General features: G+C 36.8%; 1 protein-coding gene across 2 annotated transcripts in view; it reads left to right on the top strand.

Moving 5' to 3' along the window:
• Window positions 1-1,513: 1,513 nt before the first annotated feature.
• Window positions 1,514-15,939, top strand: part of LOC109092369 (guanine nucleotide-binding protein G(I)/G(S)/G(O) subunit gamma-12-like) — a 51,648-nt gene continuing 37,222 nt past the window's right edge. Inside the window, exon 1 of one of the 2 annotated variants that reach the window (XM_019106144.2) lies at window positions 1,514-1,626. The gene's annotated coding sequence lies outside the window, so the exon portion shown is untranslated. The remainder of the gene's footprint in view (window positions 1,627-15,939) is intronic. The other variant, XM_019106145.2, reaches the window with a different exon arrangement.

A 15,939-nucleotide genomic window follows, 5' to 3' on the forward strand; every position in this document is an offset into this window, starting at 1 on the left:
ATTCATACTGATGGTTTCAGGAGCAATCATGGGTGCTCTCCTGTGATTGTTGCTATGTTTGCCTCGATTTCACTTGTTAACTAGAAATTATTAGCTTTTGAAAATCCCTCTTTTCTTTTTCTCATCTGTTCCTGATTAATTGAAGGCAGTTGCCATAAGTTTCACCGTATGGTGTGTGGGAAGGATGTTAGGTCATGTGATGTGGCTGTGGACATGAGGCGCACTATGTTAATTGTCATTGGTTGAATTCAGGAGCCGGCGTTTCGAATCGCATCCTGTTTTAGGAGATTTGCGTATTTCTCTTATATTGTCTTTGTAAAATAGCTTAAAGAGACACATTTGGGGAAACATTTTTTGGAAAAGTGATTTTTTCAGCCGTTCATCCCCACTTCTGTATTTCTCTTTGTTCTGCTGAGTTGAGATCTGAGAATGTGATTTGTAATGTAGGATGTTGCTTTTTGGTTCTTTTTTAGTTCAAGTGAGGATAAAGATTACGTGTAGATAGGCTTTTACCTGCCCTGTGTTCAGAACAGTATTTCCAAGGAAAAGATTTACATGTGCCAGAATAAAATCTGTCTCATAGTACCAACAGATAGAAAAACTATTAAAAAAAAATTCAGTCACCAGATAGGCTTCGGAAAATCTGCTCATGGTATTTGCTCTCTGTATGACTTGGGTGCTTCGGTGCATATCGCACCGAGCGCTCTGTAACTCTCACTTTGTACAATGTTTTGATAGCAGAGATTTTCCAGGTGCAATGGTGTAAAAAAAGTGGAGTTGTGAATGTGTGGTTAATCATATCTTGTGGATGACTGGTAAGGTGTAGTTGAGAAGCGTTTTCACATGCCTTGCAAAAGCTGTAAGCTGTATTCTCTAAGCAATAAAGTCAACCCGTTTTATAGACAGCCTGTGTTCGGTTTTGTTTTTGTTAATATAATATTTTTAAACAAAACTTTTGAATAAAGCTCTTGATGGAAATTTTCAAAATGTATTTTTTTTTTTTAATGACAGCACGAAGAAATAATGCAGAAAATGTAAACCTTTATATAACTGAAAAGGAAGGAAGAAGTGACCTGTTTTGTTTGAACAGAGTCGACAGACGGCGCTGCTGTGAAGATGATCGTCCTGCTATGACAAAGGCTTGAAACATTTATATTAATGTCGCAAATCTGACGTTCTCCCAGTAACCAAGGACTGATTCGCTGAATCATCTGCTCATGAATATTAACAGTTTACGTGACTGGACGCTTCCCGAACGTTACCAGGCAACGTCAGTGTGGCCTAATTTATATTCATAAGCTCAGCCTCTGCACATAGTAGAATTCGTTAAATTCCCGCCGGAGGACGTGTAGAGAAAAACGTTGCGCTCCAGTCTCCACCGTTCCCACCATTCCTTATTTACGCGTACAGAAGTGAAAGGTCGATCATTTTCGGAGTTCGGCTGTATCAGATAAACAGAGACAGTTTTGAAGAGAATTCAAGTGAAGAATAACAATAAGTAACGAAGTTGTTACAAGCGAACTTTATGAATTGCCATCGACGAAACGGTCGGGTTTGCCCAGTATTACACTAAGGCTGTTCTTCTATTCCCGTTTTTCCCTCCACACTAAACCCAGCTGAGATACGGTAAGTGTCAAACTGACAGCATGTATACAATATGTATTAATGTTGTACTGCACTGTTCAGGGGCAAATAATCGTGTAAATGTTTATAAACACTGTTGCACGGCTGATTTGTGTACGATATTGTTTTGATCTCGGCTTTAGTCAATATATCTGTCTCGTGTTTGATAGTTGCTGTAAGCGGAAGCCCATGTTCAACAGTAAGAAAATTATTACCATGGCTGTTGAGATTTGTGTGGTACATTTATTTATTTGCCATGGATGTGTTTCCAGCTGAATTGTTTAGGATATGTTTTTGTCAGTTTAAGATCAGCTGAGATGTTAAGATGTCACCTTTAGACAGATTATTTCTGGTAATATGAAGAAATTATTCCCGTATAGGAGCTATTACTTTTCTTCTGTTTTTTTTATGCTTTGGAAAGAATGATCATTATCAATGTTCTGCAATAACAAATCAAGATGTGACATATCGCAGGAAAATCCAAGAAACATAGTTCATGTCATCCAGAAGAAAGCCAGAACAATCTGACATGACATGACTGACATGAACCAGATGTGTAAAACTTACTGTAAAGGACTTTGCACATTGATCTGTTAAATGCAGGCAGTACATTTCAGGTTAGACTTGCATAGGTATTCTGGGTATTCTCATAAAAAGAAAAAAAAAATGGTGTGGAAATCTGAGTCTGTTCTGTCAGTGGCATTATATATTATTATTTTTGGGAATGTTTGCTAAAAGATATTAATATATTATTGTATTTACACAGTACACCATTTGAAACAATGGCTGTATGGATGTTTCTAGGTTGTTAATCCTGTGAAATGTCTTGTCAGCAATAGGTCTTAAATCTTTACCAGCTTTCTATGCTTAATTCATTTATTGGCCTTTCTGGTTGGAGTTATAGCTCATGAAAATAGGACAGTTCACTCCCCCACCCTCACCCCCTTTTTTTGGTACATTATTATGTCTTTCCAAACCTTATTACTTCCTGTTTTCTGTGGAATACAAAAGTCACAACGTTTTCACTTTATTTCTTATAGGAAATCTGCAGTGTGCAATACATAAAGAGATACTTAAAGTTTATATAAGTGTATATATTTATAGATAATTTCTGTCTGAATACTACATGCTATCAGGCCATAGTCATGTTAACCAATGAATGTGGATTTACCAGTTTGGTCCAGCTTCAGGTCCACGCAAGGTTAGCCATTGACTTTCCCTCTTTACGTAATCTGATTGTTCTGCAATGGATATTCATTTTGGGATTTACAAAAAATTACCTGGTACATTTTTATGAAGTTATTCATATTTTAAAGATTAATTAACTTTAAGTGTTTTCATTCGGCCAATATATGTTCAGAATCATCCAATATCAATAAATTAAAAGTCTTCTTGTGGATTGATAGATACTAAATTTACATTATATTTACATTAAGTAATTTTGCAGATGCTTTTATCCAAAGCGACTTTCAACTGGGGAATACATAAAGCGATTTTTCTTAAAGGGGCAAACAGACACAGGAACTGCTCGTAATACCAAGTTTTAAGCATTGTTCAAATGAGTACAAGCTACAAAGAGAATGAGGTTTCTGCTTTTTACATCCCTTTCTGTCCCTCTGAAGTCAGTAGATCAGGGGTTCTCAAACTTTTTTGTCTGCTAAACCCCATAGATGTAAAATATTTATTTGAAGTGTTCCCTGAGATTTTAAGTGAATATTTCAATTTTTTTGTTATTAGTCACATGACATGCAAGTAATCTTTTTTTAGTAAGATATTTATTTATATTGTTTGCATTTATATTGTAAAATTGTAGAGAGAGAGAGGTAGATACATGGATAGATAGATAGATAGATAGATAGATAGATAGATAGAAAAAGAAAAAAGTAAAGACCTATGTATGAAAACACAGATAGAAAACACAGTGCTACTTGTCACTCTGAAACACCTAGTACAACTTCTTTAAAGGGGTCATATGACGTTACTAAAAAGAACATTATGTTGTGTATTTGGTGTAATGCAATATGTTTATGTGGTTTAAGGTTAAAAAAAAAAAACATTTTTTCCACATAATATACATTATTGTTGCTCCTCTGTGCCCCGCCTTTCTGAAACGCGTCGATTTTTACAAAGCTCATTGTTCTGAAAAGCGAACTGTATGCTGATTGGCCAGTTATCCAGTGCATTGTGATTGGCTGAATACCTCAAGCGTGTGACGGAAATGTTACGCCCCTTTTCCATACTGTGATTCCCTGTCCCAGCGCAATGAGACAAAAGCAATAAAACCCATTACAAAGTGTTGAATTGCCCCTTTATAGAAACAGACACCGGCATTGTAGGTTACTCTCACAGGAAACAGTCCCACGTTGCGTTGTGTATCCACGTCGCATAAACATAAAACCATGTCTGCATTTATTATCGGAAAAACGTCAAACAACAAGCGCTACTCTACACTGCTCAAAACTCACATTTGAATCGTAAATGTCAAATTCTTTAAATATGAAAACGTACTTACAGGATGTGAGTCAGAAGTTCAGTTCAGTTCAATTTTATTTATATAGCACATTTTTTTAAAAACAACCATGGTTGACCAAAGTGCTTAACAATGTCCAGAAAAGCAACCAGACTGTACTTGCAAAGTTGGAATCGCCCCACTTTATAGAAACAGCCTTTGTGCACAGACACATTGTAGGCTACTGGTTCAGGAAACAGTCCTCTGTAAAATGCACTGCACATATCTGAATATTTGGGTTGAACTGTTCTGGAACAGTGTTGTAAATACAACTTAACCACTGATTTCTAGTTATGTCCCTCTTTTGGAAGCCAAACAAAGTAGTTTTGCTTTCACACCAACACACACGCAGTGTCTCCACGACATGGCGGCGGTAGCAACAATACTACAGCGAGAATCAAAGTTTCGTTGCTGTGAACATTTGGGCAGTGTTATGCAGATCCTCCCACACACAGTGACGTAGAATAATTTCATACTGCATTGGACAGAAATGAAGCGACACATTGATCTTCTAGTCATATGTCTTTCATTTCAAGTGCTCTCCTCATGTGTTTGCACAATGATGCATTTTTTTAAATTTAATAACTAAAACATATCTTTATTAAAAGCTTCACAGGGTTGTGCATATACTGCGGATAACATAATTTGTTTTTTTCCATCAGGTTAGATTTTGGATCAGTTACTCAAAATCCCTTTACTCTACTTAACTGTTGGGCCTCACATAATCTGCCATGTTTGTAATTTTTTAAACACTTGAAGCTCTAATTGAATCCTCGTCCAACGTGCATTGGTTGTGGGCAGAGTTGCCAAGTCCAATACGCAACTTTGGGATTCTTTTTTTGTAAAGTTGCGTGAAAAAATCCTGGGTTATTTGTTAGGGAAATCTGACAAGCAACTTCATTTATTTATGTTAGCTGTATCCTCCAATGCATTGATTGACGCTCTGTCTGCTCGCAGTTTAAAAATCCAACCAGTGCAAAAATAAAAGTGCTGCAGTGTAATTTGCCAAATGTTCCGCCCACTCCTCCCCCTTATTGGAAAAAAAATCACGTTCAAAAAGAATGAGCGTGACGCTGTAATCGAAGTGATGATAGAGTAGATGTAGAGGAGTGGGATGACTTTCTCTTACACCTAATTTTTTTTTGATTTTTACAATGTTTTTGTGCATGTATTAATTATCACGGGATGCAATAAAAAACAAGTTGTCCTATAAGAGTAAATACATTTGGTTCGATAGCCTATGTTTTAGTAGGCTATAAATAGGTGGCTATGTTACAGCTCCCTTTGTGTGTTTTTTCTTGGCTCAGTCTATTCTGATTACACAGGTGATTGGAGATGAGTTTTGTTCCCACTTTGTTGCAGTTTGCTGATTTTGTAATATAACTTCTGTTTTTACTTTTCAGATAAAAGGGTGGTTCAGGCTCATTTATTGGTAATAAATAATGATAAGTAATATTGATGATAATAAATCATGAAAAAAAATATTGGCTCTTGTTTTTGAAACGGCGGTTTTTTTATTTATCTTGCGAGAGTTGGCAACAGTGGTTGGGGGCAGTATTAGCTGTTAGAGTGTGCACGGATTTGCACTTTGAATTTACACTAAAAAAATAACCAATCAGGTACCTTTGGAATATACCTTTGTAATTTCAATGTACTATGATTTGGGACACACTGATTCTAATTAGAGTATACGCTAATTAGGATGTATAGTGTGCAAATTGGGATGTAGCAATAATTAAAATAATGTTTGAGAACATGTTGACAACATGCTAAAACATGTTAAATCACAATGTGGAAAAACACATTAACAGTGTTTAAAAACATGAAATCAATGTGCTAGCAACATGCTAATCAAGCTTAAACACATGTTTAGTCTAGCACCATGTACAGTAAACAATGGCTAACAATACTTTTTAAAAATGCTAACAGTTAGAAACATACTAACAAGGTCTAGAAAATTGTAATCTGATGTGGTTTCTTAGAGATCTTATGAGGTCATTTGAGTCTGCAAAGAGGTCTAAAGTGGTCTAATGTGCAGTGGTCTAATATGGGTTTGTCTGAGATTTAATTTGTTCATCGTCTATCTGACAATAAAACCTTCAAGCTTTTTTAAAACCATTTAATTCCTTGTCATTTATGCTACCAGTCAATAGTTTTTTTTTTTTTTATAAACGGTAAGATTTTTTTTTAAAGAATGCTCTTGTGCTCCCCAAAGCCTGCATTTATTTTATCCAAAAATACAGCAAAAGCTGGTAATATTGTGAAATATTTTTGACCAGTTACTACTAAATTTTCAGCATCATTACTACCAGTCTTCAGTGTCACACGATTCTTCAGAAAACCATTCTAAAATGCGTGATTTGCTGTTCAAGAAACATTTATTATATATTATTATATTATTATTATTATTATTATATTATCAATATTTAAAACAGATTTTTTTTCAAGATTCTTTGATGAAATAGAAATATTTCATATTTAAAAATGTTAGAGTTTTTGCTACTTTGGATCAAATAAATGCAGGCTGGTACTAGTGTATCTAGTTATAATATGTGATTCCTTACATCATCGTCTGGGTTCCTCCCAGTGCATCTTTCACTGAAATTCCATTCAGAACTGCTTGCACGGTGCAATCTTTATAATAATGTTAGCACAAACATTGGTAAAAAGCCAAATCTTTGCCCGAAGTAGAGCTGTAAGTGAAAGTTCAGTGCTCATTTTAGCCTGTTGGCAATGAACCTCAGTTTCACCATATATTTTATGGACATATTTATTTTATCAATGTAGATTAAGCCGCACAAGGCAGTAAATGTGTTATGACAGACATGAAGCAAAACATAGTTTCTTTATCTTTTATAAACACACCCTGTACTAGGATGTGACACATTCTGCCTCTGGCCCTGTGGAGACTTGGTTTGATCTCTAAGAAGCTGTTATTCTCATCATTAAGCAGCCTTGCTCTGTTGATCACAGCAACTCCAGAGTTATTACTTTTTCCATAGATTGATTGGTAGTGGTTGTGTTATGGCTGATTTGTTCTTTGTTTTGAAGTTATTGACCTTTAAAGGTCAAGTGTCTCGTTTTTGTATTAAATTAGCAGTTTAATGTACAGAGCCAACTATAAGTAATCCATTCAATGGTTGTTTTACTGATAAATGTAAACACTCTGGCTTTATGGCACTTTGAAAACATTAATTATGACGTGTTAACCAACGGCATGAGTTTGAGGCGGGATTACCTGTTTACCCAAAAAATGAGGGGCCATTCAGTATATTACACATATCAACTTTAAATATCTCCATGAAAAGAGATCCCATTAATTTTTTTGGCATTTAGTCTGTTTTTGCTTTGAATTAATTTGGTAATGTGCCTGTAAACGGATGCACATATTGGGTCTATTTAGCTATTGGATTTGTTAAAACTGTTTCATTTACACTTGGCCACAAAAACATGTCTCTCAGCTGTGTAGTGTCAGGCCACTGGAAGCAAGGAGCTATAACATACTCTTACTCCTTTATTTTTTGCCATTTTGGGGGGAGTAACATTTACATGTGGCTACAACAACCAGATGCACTGACACTTGTCCAGTTGCCCTTGGAATCCATCTCAAACCAGTGGTCCCATTTACAAATTGCAATTTAATTGCAGCAACAATAATTTGTTTAAAATAAATATTGAAATTAATATTGGGATCATTGAATTATTGACTCACCAGTTTGTGAAAAATGTGTATTTATTCAGTAATGAAACACCACTGTGTGCTGCCTGTAGATGTGCAACAGTTTTTGCTGTGGAATTGTCCATTGGCAAAACAAAGCAAAACACATTAAAAAGAGAATTTTTATGTTTAAAATGTGTCTAAGACCTGCAGTATTAACTTCTTGTTTATTGAACTGTTGTGTAAAATCAATATTGTATTTGCAAATATGCTGATATTACAAAAATAAAATTGTATATGATGTAAATATAAGACAAAAGCTCATACATTTTCTGTCAGTGACATACTGTACTCAGCTCACATCATTAGAGCAACATTTAGGATATTATCATACAGGATACATATCGCACACCCCATTCCTAAACAAAATTCTAGTTAAGCAGATATATGCATTTTAAAATGTACAGTCTTCTGGGAAAATGGAGCAAAAATATTGATGACTCATCCTGCACCACAGATTTTTGTCCAAACAGATGCTTTCTAAAGAACGCCCACCTTAAACAATCCACCTGATGTAGCAAATCATGGTAATAATGGTGCTGACAAAACTAATTCCTATTGGCTATTTAAAAGAAAAAGGGATGAGACCTGAGAACAAAAACAACCTAAAAACTGTTTCAATAAAAAGTACAACAACACAAGAAAATTCAGTAAAACACTGATATATTTATGATTTGGAGTTTAAAATGTCTTGAAATTACCTATATTTTGTCATGTGGGATGTTTTTGTGGGTTGTAAACGATTACTAGTCTTTACTCACTGCCCAATCTTGTTTCCTTATGTGCTGGAGTGAGCAATGAAGTTTAGGTTGCACAAGTTCTGTGTGCAGCCATCTCATGTTTTACTGGAAGTGTGGCTGTGACTTCACAGTTAGCTATGTGGTGACTCATGATGAGTTTAGTGTGTTTAGGAAAGGTTATGCTTGGCTCATGCAAATGGTTAATTGGGACTGCATCTCTATTGGGGACCAAAATCATTATTTTCAGAGGGACACATAAAGCTACATCACACATTAGTCACAATGCTTAGTTAGCATAATGTTCAGGTTGTAAGCGTTGTGGGCGTGGTAGAAGGTGTGATACATCACTTAAGGAGCTGGGAGCTAACTGGCTTATCCTTGCGGAGACTGTTTGTGTTTCATTATTACCCAGCAATAAAAGTTGCAATAACCAGTAGTTGTTATGCAATTCGTATTGGATATTCACCAAAGTATTTTTGGTGATTATTTGTATTATTATTAAAGGAATCAATACTTTATTGAGGCAAGGATGCATTAAATTGATAAAAATTGAAAGTAATAGTAAAGACATTTTTAATGCTACAAAATATTTTTTTTCTATTCATCCTCAAAAAAAAAATTAAAAAAAATAAAAATATTGTTTCCACAAAAATGTTAATCAGCACAGCTTTTTTTCAATGTTGATAATAAGAACTGTTTTTTGAATAATGGATGCTGACAATTCAGCTTTGCCATTATAAGAATAAACTGCATTTGAAAATATATTAAAATAGACAAGTTGATTTAATTTTTTAATGGAATACAGTTTCAAGCTAGTTACCATAAGAGACTTGTATGATATGAAAAATGTATACCTTCAGGCAAAATTCTAATATTGAATTCTAAATTATATATAGTCATATCAACAATAGGCATTTCTACTGACTAAATCACAAATTATTTTGAGAACTTATTTTGCTAATTTTATTACCTTTTAGTAATTTGTCTTTTTTTCCTTTGGCTTTTACTACCTAAAAACAGAACATAGACTTGCAATCTTTTTCGCAATGGATTTATTGCAAAAGATACAGAGAATATGAGCTGTTCACCAAAGACCATTTAGTTTCTACAGTCAGAGACATTCAGATATTTGTCACTATGTCTTGTCTTTGGGACTCAGTCCAGTTGGTCTGAAAGCTATACATGTCATTTATGGTGGTTCAGTTCTGCAAATTAGGCAGGATATTTTCATTAAATATTGCAAAAAATATCCCGGAAGCCCACAGTAATCATACCTCAAGCACATTTTGTCAAGTGGGCTTGGGACTGTGATTTTTTCAGCCACCAACCAATTCTGATTAAGTAAAACAGACTATGGTAAAAAACAAAAAAGCTTATTAGTGTAGCAATTTGATTGACTGTTTGTAAAGGGATAGTTCAATGAAAAAAAGAAAATTCTGTCACCCTCACGTTGTTCCAAAACCTCTAAGACCTTCATTTCATCTTTGGAAACACAAATGAAGATTTTGAAGTGTCTATTTACACTAAGTGCATATAGCCCCCCTTGTTGGCAGAGGCTATTTACTCTAATCTAATCTACCAACGTGTGATTGAGGTAGTCAACACTACAAAAGATGCTCACAAAACATCAGTTTCCAGTGGTGTAAATGGTTAAAGCGTGTGCATTTTGATGTGATGTGATCGACCCGAGTTCGAAACGACGCTTTTGCCAAAAACTTTTCTTTTTCCTTTTCAAATCATATATCACATGGAAAGGCATTTATTTTCAATAAAAATGAAGGAAAAAAAAAATCAAAAAGTTGAAATAAATAATCAAAAAAGTAAAATAAAAGTATCAGGTAGTGTTAGGGCGGTTGTAGGGACGGGCTTTATTGTCCCAATGCATCCATTAAATAATTTGAATTAAATGATAATTTACACTCAGTATTATTATTCTAATTATGTACTGTATTACACTCAATATTATTATTATGTACTGTTTTATAATGTACTACAATACTGAGGTGCAGATAATTGCCACTATTTGCAATAAGTAGTATAAATAGCAGAACATCTGGCTATTTTAACATCTATAGCTATTTGCACTTAGTGTGAATAGCATATCATTGAAAAATACTATTTTCACTTAGAGCGTACTCACACTAGGCACGGTTGCCTTGAACCAAGCGCAATTATCCCCCCTCCGCACTCCCCCGCTGGCCTGCACTCACACTAAACATTCCGGGCTGGAGCATGCTTACATCATGTACGTGATAATGGAGGAAGGAAGAAAACACTTTCGCTACTCAATATTTCTGCCGAATAACTAATAATAATAATCATTTATAGTTCATGTTGTCCATTGATTTTCACTTGTATGTAATCAGAGAATTATTAGAGGCACCTGACGTTAATTCAATAATTTGCAGCTTACTCTCAAAACTACATTTCATGTTTCTCAATAAGGTGAGAACCAGAGCCATTATAAACCTAAGTATTAGTTTGTTTGTTTTGAATCTTGAATGTGTGTAGTGGAATAGTAGTTAATAGAATATGTTTGCGGTTGTAATGATGACAGCACACACAAAACAGTATCTGTTTCGTGCTCTGGCATGGTAAGCGCTCACACTGCATGCGTACCGCGCCCGAGCCCAACCCAGAACCGTTCTTGCAGGCCCACCTCTTCCAACATGGCCAGGGACGGTCTAAACGAAATGCGCTATTATTTGTGGCATAGAGCTCTCACACTAGTCACCAACCGGCTTTGTGGGGGTCAACGTGCTCGGGCACGGTACAAAAAGCCTAGTGTGAGTACAACCCCTAAGTGTAAATAAAATCCATTGCCTTGCAACTTAGTGTAATAGCATACATCAATTAAGAAAATAGCTATTTTTCACTTAGTGTACAGCACCTATTGCTATTTGACACTTAAGGTACATAGCATATTTCTTTTTTACACTTAGTGCAAATAGCCACTGCTTTTAAGTTTTTCTTTAAATATTTTGTGTCCACAGGTCCAGAAAGTGCGTAGGAATCAGTGGTTCAACCATAAGATTTAGAACTACTATTTTGTTTATCACCAAAAGTATTGCGGTTATAAACTGAACACGGTGTTTACAGGTTGGGAAGTACAGAGTAATTAAATGGACAATTTATGGTTAGATGAATTATCCCTTTAAGTCATTAATCAGTCATGTGTACAAATGCTAATTACCCATTGTACCCCAGTTGATTTAAAGGGGTCATATAATGTTGCTAAAAAGAACATTATTATGTGTATTTGGTGTAATAAAATGTATTTATGCGGTTTGTTAAAAAACACACATGATTTTCCACATACTGTACATTATTGTTGCTCCTCTATGCCCCGCCTTCTGAAATGGGTCGATTTTTACAAAGCTTATCGTTCTGAAAAGCGATGTGTGCTCTGATTGGCCAGCGATCCAGTGCGTTATGATTGGCCCGCATACCTCAAGCACGTGTGACGGAATGTTACGCCCCCTTAACATACTGTGATTCTTGTGTCCGTCGAGCGCAGGGACAAAAACATTAAAACCCATTATAAACACATTTGTTGTAATCCAGTGGGGACTACTATGGCATTGTAAGGACCACATACCAACTTTTCTCATTCCAGCCTCGTGCCCCCAGCCTCTATTTTTCATGTCCTCATCTTGTTAACACCTTCAGACTTAATCATCTCGTTAGTAAGTAGCTCTTCTCCATGAACGGTGTTACCATGATATGTCTCTACACAGTGTTGTCATTGCTCCCTACTCTCCGTGTGAGCAGGGAAATCTGCTGATGTTACAAGTACCTCGCACGACGTGTTGGCAACATGTCATTCACATGATTGGCCCTGTCCCCTACCGTCTTCACACGTCGCCTCGACCAGAAGTGTGACATCAATAAACTGTGCTGTAAATAAACTCAATTTCAATTCATGTCTCGCACACTTCAATGCACTTGTGAATGGACACTATATTACGTTCACTTTGAACTGGTATCATGGGTGGCGATATCCTGTGATGTCCCACCGTTCGCAGTGGCACTTAACGTTCGAACTAGAACAAATGTCCTGATCGCGACAGTGGAGAAACAACAAAAATGGGGCAGAGCAGGGGCGGCGCTAGGAACTGCAATTGAGAACTGCTGACTTTTAACTGGTCGTTTTTACACATATCGATAGCGTTTGGCAATCAGGAAACAGTCCTCTGGTAAAATGTGGAGCACACATCTGAAGATGTGAGTTGAATTGGTTCTGGAACAGTACGTTGTAAATAAAACTTAACCACTGATTTTCTAGTTTGTGTCCTCTTTTGGAAGGTCAACAATATTATTTTTCCGCTTTCACAAGGAAACACACAGCGTCAGCCACAACATGGTGGCGGCGACAACAGGCAAGAGAATAAAATTAATGCTCTCTCTTGTCTTTTATTTGCGTGAAACATTTGGGTGGCGTCCAATGCCAAATCTTTCCACATTGTGAATGTAGACATGTGTGGTCTGTGTGTTCGGTGCTGGCAGTGGGTGGTGGTGACAAGCCCCTTTTAGGACAGGCGACGTGTGGTTGAACTACTTAACGTTTATAAAGACCTATCGTCTTTGGAACGTTGTGCAACTAATACAGATCTTCTTTATGCAACCACAGACTGACTTTCCATAACACACTCCAAGAGAAAGGAAAACCTGAAAATGCAATCAGTATGACCGACCACAGTATACCTACCAGTATATCTTTTTCACTTCCAATGCATTGGCTAAATGTAATTATTTGCGTTGGCAACAGATGCTTCGTTGTCATCTGAGACATGTCATTTGTGGACGTTTCGAGTCCTACTTGTGGGACTGCGTGCTTTACTTGACCAGGAGGTGAATGGAACAGCAAAAATCACTCAAAGAGCATGGTTCAATGAGGTGTCCGCAGATGAATGCCGTGGTCCTGTTTACGTGCCTCTACCACTGGAACATCGGACGAACCCATGTATCAAACATCAATGGCTAGGATCATGATCATAACGTGGTTGCCTAGAAACTGTTCACAAGCACAGTCAATAATAAGAGAAACACTCAATATAAGGGGTTCAGCACCTATAACCAAAACAAGCACACGCAATCGATCGCTTTCTGTGTAGACAAAGCATCCTTTCTGTCTTTTGAGCCAAATATGATTAACCGTAACGTACGATGACTGAGGTTGTGGAAGAATGAGAGCTTTGTTTGTGAGTCTGTAGTGCTTTGAAGCAAAGAACGACACGCTCTACACTTCACATTATGCCTCTAACGACTTAGTGTGGTGCACTATGTTCTGAAACAGATTGGGTGCGTTTGCTCGACCGCTGCCATGATCCTTCCCTTGTAACACTGGCACGATCATCCTGACGTTGGCTGTGTGTTCGTGTTATAGCGTGGACTCCGTGGAACATGACGCTCAGCTCTCGCTACACGCTGCGTCCCCACAAGGCCTCCTTATCTTTCTTGGTCACTGCCTTGTTGTGGTTGGTGTTGTTGTGACAACTAATTCACACAAATTAGTAGTACACATATACTGCGGCAAATTGAGACCCTGCCGAATTTATTAGAAAAGATTTTTAATGCTGACAAAAAAATCATCTATTGTTTATTTATACTAACATTAACGCTCAGCAGTGGACGACATAGTATTTTGTGGACGCTTGCGTCTAATTTAGTACTTTCGGACTTAATTTATCTAGCTGCCTTCATAACGGGAATGTGGGTGCTGGGAGTGCGTGCCGGTCTCGCCAACTCCTGTGTCCCCTGACGATTTGCCTGCTTTTGTTGCCTATGTATTTCCTATAACCCAGAATGTATTGCGGTTGATTGTAGTGTCACTTGCTCACCATTTAGTCCCCTGTCGCTACGCTGCCAGCAGTCAATCACTTGCGCTTATTTAACACAGGTTCTTGTGTGTTCTCACTGTTGGTGTGGTCTGGCTTTGAAACAGGATTATAGGAGACAATTATCACCGCCGGAGATCTCATATGTAACGGAGGTCAGTGACGTTGTCCATTCCTTTTGTTGTTCTGTGTTTGGCCAGACTCTATTACAGTATCAAAATTGTGTAAGTGCTCCTGAAGAAAATTTGAAACATTTTTTACTAGTTAAATATGTTTTGAATGTCGGGAAATTAAAATTAATGTATGGATCATTTTTGGGGCTGGATTATGTTTAAAAAGGGTCCACCAATAAGAATGATCAATAGTCATTTACAAATAATAAATATCATTTCATAGCGAAGACCTGCTCAAAAGTACTCATGGCCTGGTTATCAATAAATAAATCTATTACTAAAATAATTAGATAATTTGGACACTATTTTTATGGCAAGACAAGGTATAAAAGCAATGTAGCGCGTAGGTCTTAAAAAACTTCATACCCTTTATATAGATACGCCTTGTATTTGTACGACACGTGAACTTCCAACATGACATGATGTTGATCTTGTTCCAGTCGCCCCCTCATTCAGTTTGTGCAAGGAAATACATGCTTATTTAATTTTTTATTTTAATGTGTTTTTATTCAGATAGAAATGTTTCATTTGTTTCTTAAAAAAAAAAAAAGCTTTGTTCCAGAACCATACGAACAATGTTCTGACATTTGTCAGAGATCATCTTGGTCTGCTGTGAACTCGCCTCCAACATGACTCCCTCCAGTCTGGCTATACAAGAGACCTGTAATAAATTTAACCATCTCATCAGTGATACATTTGCTTTAACGTCCACCCATAATCACTGCCTATAGTTGTGGTAGAACTGTGTTTTTTCTTATTCTCATCTCGGATACTAGCTAAAAACCAAAACCTGTTAAACACTCATACTCGGCGTGTGCTCTATATAGAATGCGCAGGCAGTTCATAGACACTCATACTCAGATGGATGATTTTACGATTTTATTTATGTGTGTCATTATTTTTGCTACAAGATCTTTTTTGACAGCTGGTTGTTTATTGAGGAATGAAATATATTCACAGACTTCCATGTCCAGTGAAAAGTGCTAGATAAGCGGGAGATTTTACTATGCCTTTCGCAACTCGATGTATTTTCATGGGTTGTGTGAAATCATGCCAAATTATGAACATGCAAGGTCAGCCTCTGTAGAAACATGGAGGGAAAATAATGACCATAGGGGATTGTTCCAAGAATGTGTTTCTCAGGTTTTGTCACGCTACACGTTGACCTGTCATCTGTTGGTTGACAAATGGTGAGCCTTAGGGGGTTAAACTGGGTTTTCCACTAGAACAACTGGTGCAGATCCTCTTGCTGATAATGTCCAAACCTGGATGCAGATAAGCTCAGTGTTTGTTTCCTTCTATTTCTGAGTGTGGTATATCCCAGGCTGCCTGGAATACT

This window comes from Cyprinus carpio, unplaced genomic scaffold (assembly GCF_018340385.1).
Source record: "Cyprinus carpio isolate SPL01 unplaced genomic scaffold, ASM1834038v1 S000006628, whole genome shotgun sequence".
Taxonomy (NCBI): Eukaryota; Metazoa; Chordata; class Actinopteri; order Cypriniformes; family Cyprinidae; genus Cyprinus; species Cyprinus carpio.